Here is a 10,548-nt window from a genome sequence, read left to right on the forward strand (position 1 = left end):
TTAAAAATAATTATTATATAAGTTTCATTTATCGTAGAAAAAATATGAAAATGTATAAATGAAAATAACATATTTTAATAAAATAATATTTAAAAGATAATGTAATAAAAAAATTTATAATTAAAAATTACTTTTTAAACCTTATTTTATAACAATTTTCAAATTTTTGTGATTAATTATTTTTGTGAAAATAATTTGAAAGTCATATTTTTACATCTTTTTCCTAATTAAGCTGAAAAATAAATTGCGGACATAATTCTAATCTTGATATCACCCTCAAACCAAGAGATAACAGACATGATTTAAAAATAGATGAATTTCCTCTTCCTTCGTCTCTATCTCCCTCAAGGTTGATTGGATGGAGAGGGAGAGGATGACATCAAGTGGATTAGAGTGTGAAGTTTGTGTTGTTCACTTTAAGTGGATTAAAGGTGAAACTGGGTGGATTAAGAGTAAAGTTTGTTGAAGTTTGTGAGTGATTTGATGGATGTGATAGATTAAAACTTATATTTAAATCATAAAAAAACAAGATTAACAAATTGTACTTTATTTTAAAAATAATTAAAAATTATTATTATATAAGTTTGATTTATCGTAGAAAAAATATGAAAATGTATAAATGATAATAACATATTTTAATAAAATAATATTTAAAAGATAATGTAATAAAAAAATTTATAAATAAAAATTACTCTTTAAACCTTATTTTATAACAATTTTCAAATTTTTGTGATTAATTATTTTTGTGAAAATAATTTGAAAGTCATATTTTTACATCTTTTTCCTATTTAAGCTGAAAAATAAATTGCGGACATAATTCTAATTTTGATATCACCCTCAAACCAAGACATCACAGACATGATTTAAGCATAGAAGAATTTCCCTCTTCCTTCCCCTTTCTCCATCAAGGTTGATTGGATGGAGAGGGAGAGGATGACATCAACTGGATTACATTGTGAAGTTTGTGTTGTTCACTTTAAGTAGATTAAAGGTTAAAGTGGGTGGACTAACAGTAAAGTTTGTGAGTGATTTGATTGATGTGATAGATTAAAACTTATATTTAAATCATAAAAAAACAAGATTACCAAATTGTACTTTATTTTAAAAATTATTATTATATAAGTTTGATTTATCGTAGAAAAAATATGAAAATGTATAAACGAAAATAACATATTTTAATACAAAAATATTTAAAAGATAATGTAATAGAAAATTTTAATAATTAAAAATTAGTTTTCCAAACTTATTTTATAATAATTTTCAAATTTTCGTAATTAATTATTTTTGTAAAAATAATTTGAAAATTCATATTTTCACATCATTTTTAAAATTAAGCTGAAAAATAAATTGCGGACATCATTGTAATCTTGATATCACCCTCAAACCCAGACATAACAGACATGATTTAAAAATAGATGAATTTCCTCTTCCTTCGTCTCTATCTCCCTCAAGGTTGATTGGATGGAGAGGGAGAGGATGACATCAAGTGGATTACATTGTGAAGTTTGTGTTGTTCACTTTAAGTGGATTAAAGGTGAAACTGGGTGGATTAAGAGTAAAGTTTGTTGAAGTTTGTGAGTGATTTGATGGATGTGATAGATTAAAACTTATATTTAAATCATTAAAAAATAAGATTAACAAATTGTACTTTATTTTAAAAATAATTAAAAATTATTATTATATAAGTTTGATTTATCGTAGAAAAAATATGAAACTGTATAAATGAAAATAACATATTTTAATAAAATAATATATTTTAATAAAATAATATTTAAAAGATAATGTAATAAAAAAATTTATAATTAAAAATTACTTTTTAAACCTTATTTGATAACAATTTTCAAATTTTTATGATTAATTATTTTTGTGAAAATAATTTGAAAGTCATATTTTTACATCTTTTTCGTAATTAAGCTGAAAAATAAATTGCGGACATAATTTTAATCTTGATATCACCCTCAAACCAAGACATCACAGACATGATTTAAGAATAGAAGAATTTCCCTCTTCCTTCCCCTTTCTCCATCAAGGTTGATTGGATGGAGAGGGAGAGGATGACATCAACTAGATTACATTGTGAGGTTTGTGTTGTTCACTTTTAGTAGATTAAAGGTGAAAGTGGGTGGATTAAGAGTAAAGTTTGTGAGTGATTTGATGGATGTGATAGATTAAAACTTATATTTAAATCATAAAAAAACAAGATTACCAAATTGTACTTTATTTTAAAAATAATTATTATATAAGTTTGATTTATCGTAGCAAAAATATGAAAATGTATAAACGAAAATAACATATTTTAATACAAAAATATTCAAAATATAATGTAATAGAAAATTTTATAATTAAAAATTAGTTTTTCAAACTTATTTTATAATAATTTTCAAATTTTTGTGATTAATTATTTTTGTAAAAATAATTTGAAAATTCATATTTTTACATCATTTTCATAATTAAGCTGAAAAATAAATTGCGGACATCATTGTACTCTTGATGTCACCCTCAAACCAAGACATAACAGACATGATTTAAAAATAGATGAATTTCCTCTTCCTTCGTCTCTATCTCCCTCAAGGTTGATTGGATGGAGAGGGAGAGGATGACATCAAGTGGATTACATTGTGAAGTTTGTGTTGTTCACTTTAAGTGGATTAAAGGTGAAACTGGGTGGATTAAGAGTAAAGTTTGTTGAAGTTTGTGAGTGATTTGATGGATGTGATAGATTAAAACTTATATTTAAATCATAAAAAAACAAGATTAACAAATTGCACTTTATTTTAAAAATAATTAAAAATTATTATTATATAAGTTTGATTTATCGTAGAAAAAATATGAAAATGTATAAATGAAAATAACATATTTTAATAAAATAATATTTAAAAGATAATGTAATAAAAAAATTTATAATTAAAAATTACTTTTTAAACCTTATTTTATAACAATTTTCAAATTTTTGTGATTAATTATTTTTGTGAAAATAATTTGAAAGTCATATTTTTACATCTTTTGCCTAATTAAGCTGAAAAATAAATTGCGGACATAATTCTAATTTTGATATCACCCTCAAACCAAGACATAACAGACATGATTTAAGAATAGAAGAATTTCCCTCTTCCTTCCCGTTTCTCCATCAAGGTTGATTGGATGGAGAGGGAGAGGATGACATCAACTGGATTACATTGTGAAGTTTGTGTTGTTCACTTCAAGTAGATTAAAGGTCAAAGTGGGTGGACTAAGAGTAAAGTTTGTGAGTGATTTGATGGGTGTGATAGATTAAAACTTATATTTAAATCATAAAAAAACAAGATTACCAAATTGTACTTTATTTTAAAAATAATTATAATATAAGTTTGATTTATCGTAGAAAAAATATGAAAATGTATAAACGAAAATAACATATTTTAATACAAAAATATTTAAAAGATAATGTAATAGAAAATTTTATAATTAAAAATTAGTTTTTAAAACTTATTTTATAATAATTTTCAAATTTTCGTGATTAATTATTTTTGTAAAAATAATTTGAAAATTCATATTTTTACATCATTTTTAAAATTAAGCTGAAAAATAAATTGCGGACATCATTGTAATCTTGATATCACCCTCAAACCAAGACATAACAGACATGATTTAAAAATAGATGAATTTCCTTTTCCTTCGCCTCTATCTCCCTCAAGGTTGATTGGATAGAGAGGGAGAGGATGACATCAAGTGGATTACAGTGTCAAGTTTGTGTTGTTCACTTTAAGTGGATTAAAGGTGAAACTGGGTGGATTAAGAGTAAAGTTTGTTGAAGTTTGTGAGTGATTTGATGGATGTGATAGATTAAAACTTATATTTAAATCATAAAAAAACAAGATTAACAAATTGTACTTTATTTTAAAAATAATTAAAAATTATTATTATATAAGTTTGATTTATCGTAGAAAAAATATAAAAATGTATAAATGAAAATAACATATTTTAATAAAATAATATTTAAAAGATAATGTAATAAAAAAATTTATAATTAAAAATTACTTTTTAAACCTTATTTTATAACAATTTTCAAATTTTCATTATTTTTAAATTTTATGCTAAAAAATAAATTGCGTACATAATTGTAATCTTGATATCACCCTCAAACCATTGCATGATAGAGATGATTGAAAAATAGAGGAATTTCCATATTCATTCCCATCTCTCTCCGTCAAGGTTGATTGGAGGGAGAGAGATGATTAATTCAAGTGGATTAGAGTGTGAAGTTTGTGGTTTTCACTTTAAGTGGATTAAAGGTAAAAGAGGGTGGATTTAAAGTACACTTTGTTAAAGTTTGTGAGTGATTTGATTGATGTGATAAATTAAAAATTATTTTTAAATCAAGGAAAAACAAGATTTCCAAATTGTCCCGCTTTTTAAAAATGATTAAAAATTACCATTGTATAAGTTTGATTTGTTGTAGAAAAAAATATTAATATGTATGGATGAAAATAAAATATTTTATTAAAAAAGTATTTATAAAATAATGCAATAAAAAATTTTATAATTTATAATTACTTTTTAAACCTTATTTTAGATCAATTTTCAAATTTTTGTTATTAATTGTTTTTGTAAAAATAATTGGAAAAGTCATTTTCACATCACTTTCATAATTAAGCTGAAAAATAAATTGCGGACATAATTGTAATCTTGATATCGCCCTCAAACCAACAAATAACATAGATGATTGAAAAATAGAGGAATTTCCCTCTTGCTTCCCCTCGGTTGATTGGAGAGAGAGAGGATGACATCAAGTGAATTATAGTGTGAAGTTTGTGTGGTTCATTTTAAGTGGATTAAAGGTGAAAATGGATGGATTTAGAGTAAAGTTTGATAAAGTTTGTGAGTGATTTGATGGATGTGATAGATTAAAAATTATATTTAAATGAGGGAAAAAAAGATTACCAAATTGTACTTTATTTTAAAAATAATTAAAAATTATCATTATATAAGTTTGATTTATGGTAGAAAAAATATGAAAATGTATAAATGAAAGTAACATATTTTAATAAAAAAATATTTAAAAGATAATTTAACGAAAAATTTAATAATTAAAAATTACTTTTTAAACCTTATTTTATAACAATTTTCAAATTTTCGTTATTTTTACATGGTTTTCGTAATTATGATAAAAAATAAATTTCGCACATAATTGTAATTTTGATATCACCCTCAAACCATTGCATGATAGAAATGATTGAAAAATAGAGGAATTTCCATATTCATTCCCATCTCTCTCCGTCAAGGTTGATTGGAGGGAGAGAGATGATTAATTCAAGTGGATTAGAGTGTGAAGTTTGTGGTTTTCACTTTAAGTGGATTAAAGGTGAAAGATGGTGGATTTAAAGTACACTTTGTTAAAGTTTGTGAGTGATTTGATTGATGTGATAAATTAAAAATTATTTTTAAATCAAGGAAAAACAAGATTACCAAATTGTCCTTTATTTTAAAAATGATTAAAAATTATCATTGTATAAGTTTGATTTGTTGTAGAAAAAAAATATTAATATGTGTAAATGAATATAAAATATTTTATTAAAAAAAATTTATAAAATAATGCAATAAAAAATTTTATAATTTATAATTACTTTTTAAACTTTATTTTAGATCAATTTTCAAATTTTTGTTATTAATTGTTTTTGTAAAAATAATTGGAAAAGTCATTTTCACATCACTTTCATAATTAAGCTGAAAAATAAATTGCGGACATAATTGTAATCTTGATATCGCCCTCAAACCAACAAATAACATAGATGATTGAAAAATAGAGGAATTTCCCTCTTGCTTCCCCTCTCTCTCAAGGTTGATTGGAGAGAGAGGATGACATCAAGTGAATTATAGTGTGAAGTTTGTGTGGTTCATTTTAAGTGGATTAAAGGTGAAAATGGATGGATTTAGAGTAAAGTTTGATAAAGTTTGTGAGTGATTTGATGGATGTGATAGATTAAAAATTATATTTAAATGAGGGAAAAAAAGATTACCAAATTGTACTTTATTTTAAAAATAATTAAAAATTATCATTATATAAGTTTGATTTATCGTAGAAAAAATATGAAAATGTATAAATGAAAGTAACATATTTTAATAAAAAAATATTTAAAAGATAATTTAACCAAAAATTTAATAATTAAAAATTACTTTTTAAACCTTATTTTATAACAATTTTCAAATTTTCGTTATTTTTACATCGTTTTCGTAATTATGCTAAAAAAAAATTGCGCACATAATTGTAATCTTGATATCACCCTCAAACCATTACATGATAGAGATGATTGAAAAATAGAGGAATTTCCATATCCATTCCCCTCTCTCTCCGTCAAGGTTGATTGGAGGGAGAGAGATGATGAATTCAAGTGGATTAGAGTGTGAAGTTTGTGGTTTTCACTTTAAGTGGATTAAAGGTGAAAGAGGGTGGATTTAAAGTACACTTTGTTAAAGTTTGTGAGTGATTTGATTGATGTGATAAATTAAAAATTATTTTTAAATCAGGGAAAAACAAGATTACCAAATTGTCCTTTATTTTAAAAATGATTAAAAATTACCATTGTATAAGTTTGATTTGTTGTAGAAAAAAATATTAATATGTATGAATGACAATAAAATATTTTATTAAAAAAGTATTTATAAAATAATGCAATAAAAAATTTTATAATTTATAATTACTTTTTAAACCTTATTTTAGATCAATTTTCAAATTTTTGTTATTAATTGTTTTTGTAAAAATAATTGGAAAAGTCATCTTCACATCACTTTCATAATTAAGCTGAAAAATAAATTGCGGACATAATTGTAATTTGATATCACCCTCCAACCAAGAAATAACATAGATGATTGAAAAATAGAGGAATTTCCTTCTTGCTTCCCCTCTCTGTCAAGGTTGATTGGAGAGAGAGGATGACATCAAGTGAATTATAGTGTGAAGTTTGTGTGGTTCATTTTAAGTGGATTCAAGGTGAAAATGGATGGATTTAGAGTAAAGTTTGATAAAGTTTGTGAGTGATTTGATGGATATGATAGATGAAAAATTATATTTAAATGAGGCAAAAAAAGATTACCAAATTGTACTTTATTTTAAAAATAATTAAAAATTATAATTATATAAGTTTGATTTATCGTAGAAAAAATATGAAAATGTATAAATGAAAGTAACATATTTTAATAAAAAAATATTTAAAAGATAATGTAACCAAAAATTTTATAATTAAAAATTACTTTTTAAACCTTATTTTATAACAATTTTCAAATTTTCGTTATTTTTAAATTTTATGCTAAAAGATAAATTGCGTACATAATTGTAATCTTGATATCACCCTCAAACCATTGCATGATAGAGATGATTGAAAAATAGAGGAATTTCCATATTCATTCCCATCTCTCTCCGTCAAGGTTGATTGGAGGGAGAGAGATGATGAATTCAAGTGGATTAGAGTGTGAAGTTTGTGGTTTTCACTTTAAGTGGATTAAAGGTGAAAGAGGGTGGATTTAAAGTACACTTTGTTAAAGTTTCTAAGTGATTTGATTGATGTGATAAATTAAAAATTATTTTTAAATCAAGGAAAAACAAGATTACCAAATTGTCCCTTTTTTTAAAAATGATTAAAAATTACCATTGTATAAGTTTGATTTGTTGTAGAAAAAAATATTAATATGTATGAATGAAAATAAAATATTTTATTAAAAAAGTATTTATAAAATAATGCAATAAAAAATTTTATAATTTATAATTACTTTTTAAACCTTATTTTAGATCAATTTTCAAATTTTTGTTATTAATTGTTTTTGTAAAAATAATTGGAAAAGTCATATTTTCACATCACTTTCATAATTAAGCTGAAAAATAAATTGCGGACATAATTGTAATCTTGATATCACCCTCCAACCAAGAAATAACATAGATGATTGAAAAATAGAGGAATTTCCCTCTTGCTTCCTCTCTCTGTCAAGGTTGATTGGAGAGAGAGGATGACATCAAGTGAATTATAGTGTGAAGTTTGTGTGGTTCATTTTAAGTGGATTAAAGGTGAAAATGGATGGATTTAGAGTAAAGTTTGATAAAGTTTGTGAGTGATTTGATGGATGTGATAGATTAAAAATTATATTTAAATGAGGGAAAAAAAGATTACCAAATTGTACTTTATTTTAAAAATAATTAAAAATTATCATTATATAAGTTTGATTTATGGTAGAAAAAATATGAAAATGTATAAATGAAAGTAACATATTTTAATAAAAAAATATTTAAAAGATAATTTAACGAAAAATTTAATAATTAAAATTACTTTTTAAACCTTATTTTATAACAATTTTCAAATTTTCGTTATTTTTACATGGTTTTCGTAATTATGATAAAAAATAAATTTCGCACATAATTGTAATTTTGATATCACCCTCAAACCATTGCATGATAGAAATGATTGAAAAATAGAGGAATTTCCATATTCATTCCCATCTCTCTCCGTCAAGGTTGATTGGAGGGAGAGAGATGATTAATTCAAGTGGATTAGAGTGTGAAGTTTGTGGTTTTCACTTTAAGTGGATTAAAGGTGAAAGAGGGAGGATTTAAAGTACACTTTGTTAAAGTTTGTGAGTGATTTGATTGATGTGATAAATTAAAAATTATTTTTAAATCAAGGAAAAACAAGATTACCAAATTGTCCTTTATTTTAAAAATGATTAAAAATTATCATTGTATAAGTTTGATTTGTTGTAGAAAAAAAATATTAATATGTGTAAATGAATATAAAATATTTTATTAAAAAAAATTTATAAAATAATGCAATAAAAAATTTTATAATTTATAATTACTTTTTAAACTTTATTTTAGATCAATTTTCAAATTTTTGTTATTAATTGTTTTTGTAAAAATAATTGGAAAAGTCATATTTTCACATCACTTTCATAATTAAGCTGAAAAATAAATTGCGGAAATAATTGTAATCTTGATATCACCCTCAAACCAAGACATAACATAGATGATTGAAAAATAGAGGAATTTCCCTCTTGCTTCCCCTCTCTCAAGGTTGATTGGAGCGAGAGGATGACATAGAGTGAATTATAGTGTGAAGTTTGTGTGGTTCATTTTAAGTGGATTAAAGGTGAAAATAGATGGATTTAGAGTAAAGTTTGATAAAGTTTGTGAGTGATTTGATGGATGTGATAGATTAAAAATTATATTTAAATGAGGGAAAAAAAGATTACCAAATTGTACTTTATTTTAAAAATAATTAAAAATTATCATTATATAAGTTTGATTTATCGTAGAAAAAATATGAAAATGTATAAATGAAAGTAACATATTTTAATAAAAAAATATTTAAAAGATAATGTAACCAAAAATTTTATAATTAAAAATTACTTTTTAAACCTTATTTTATAACAATTTTCAAATTTTCGTTATTTTTACATCGTTTTCGTAATTATGCTAAAAAATAAATTGCACACATAATTGTAATCTTGATATCACCCTCAAACCATTGCATGATAGAGATGATTGAAAAATAGAGGAATTTCCATATCCATTCCCATCTCTCTCCGTCAAGGTTGATTGGAGGGAGAGAGATGATGAATTCAAGTGGATTAGAGTGTGAAGTTTGTGGTTTTCACTTTAAGTGGATTAAAGGTGAAAGATGGTGGATTTAAAGTACACTTTGTTAAAGTTTGTGAGTGATTTGATTGATGTGATCAATTAAAAATTATTTTTAAATCAAGGAAAAACAAGATTACCAAATTGTCCTTTATTTAAAAAATGATTAAAAATTACCATTGTATAAGTTTGATTTGTTGTAGAAAACAAATATTAATATGTGTAAATGAAAATAAAATATTTTATTAAAAAAAATTTATAAAATAATGCAATAAAAAATTTTATAATTTATAATGACTTTTTAAACCTTATTTTAGATCAATTTTCAAATTTTTGTTATTAATTGTTTTTGTAAAAATAATTGGAAAAGTCATATTTTCACATCACTTTCATAATTAAGCTGAAAAATAAATTGCGGACATAATTGTAATCTTGATATCACCCTCAAGCCAACACATAACATAGATGATTGAAAAATAGAGGAATTTCCCTCTTGCTTCCCCTCTCTCTCTAGGTTGATTGGAGAGAGAGAGGATGACATCAAGTGAATTATAGTATGAAGTTTGTGTGGATCATTTTAAGTGGATTAAAGGTGAAAATGGATGGATTTAGAGTAAAGTTTGATAAAGTTTGTGAGTCATTTGATGGATGTGATAGATTAAAAATTATATTTATATGAGGGAAAAAAAGGTTACCAAATTGTACTTTATTTTAAAAATAATTAAAAATTGTCATTATATAAGTTTGATTTATCGTAGAAAAAATATGAAAATGTATAAATGAAATTAACATATTTTAATAAAAAAATATTTAAAAGATAATGTAACTAAAAATTTTATAATTAAAAATTACTTTTTAAACCTTATTTTATAACAATTTTCAAATTTTCGTTATTTTTACATCGTTTTCGTAATTATGCTAAAAAATAAATTGCGCACATAATTGTAATC

The sequence above is a fragment of the Vigna unguiculata genome, chromosome 1 (genome assembly GCF_004118075.2).
Source record: "Vigna unguiculata cultivar IT97K-499-35 chromosome 1, ASM411807v1, whole genome shotgun sequence".
Lineage (NCBI taxonomy): Eukaryota > Viridiplantae > Streptophyta > Magnoliopsida > Fabales > Fabaceae > Vigna > Vigna unguiculata.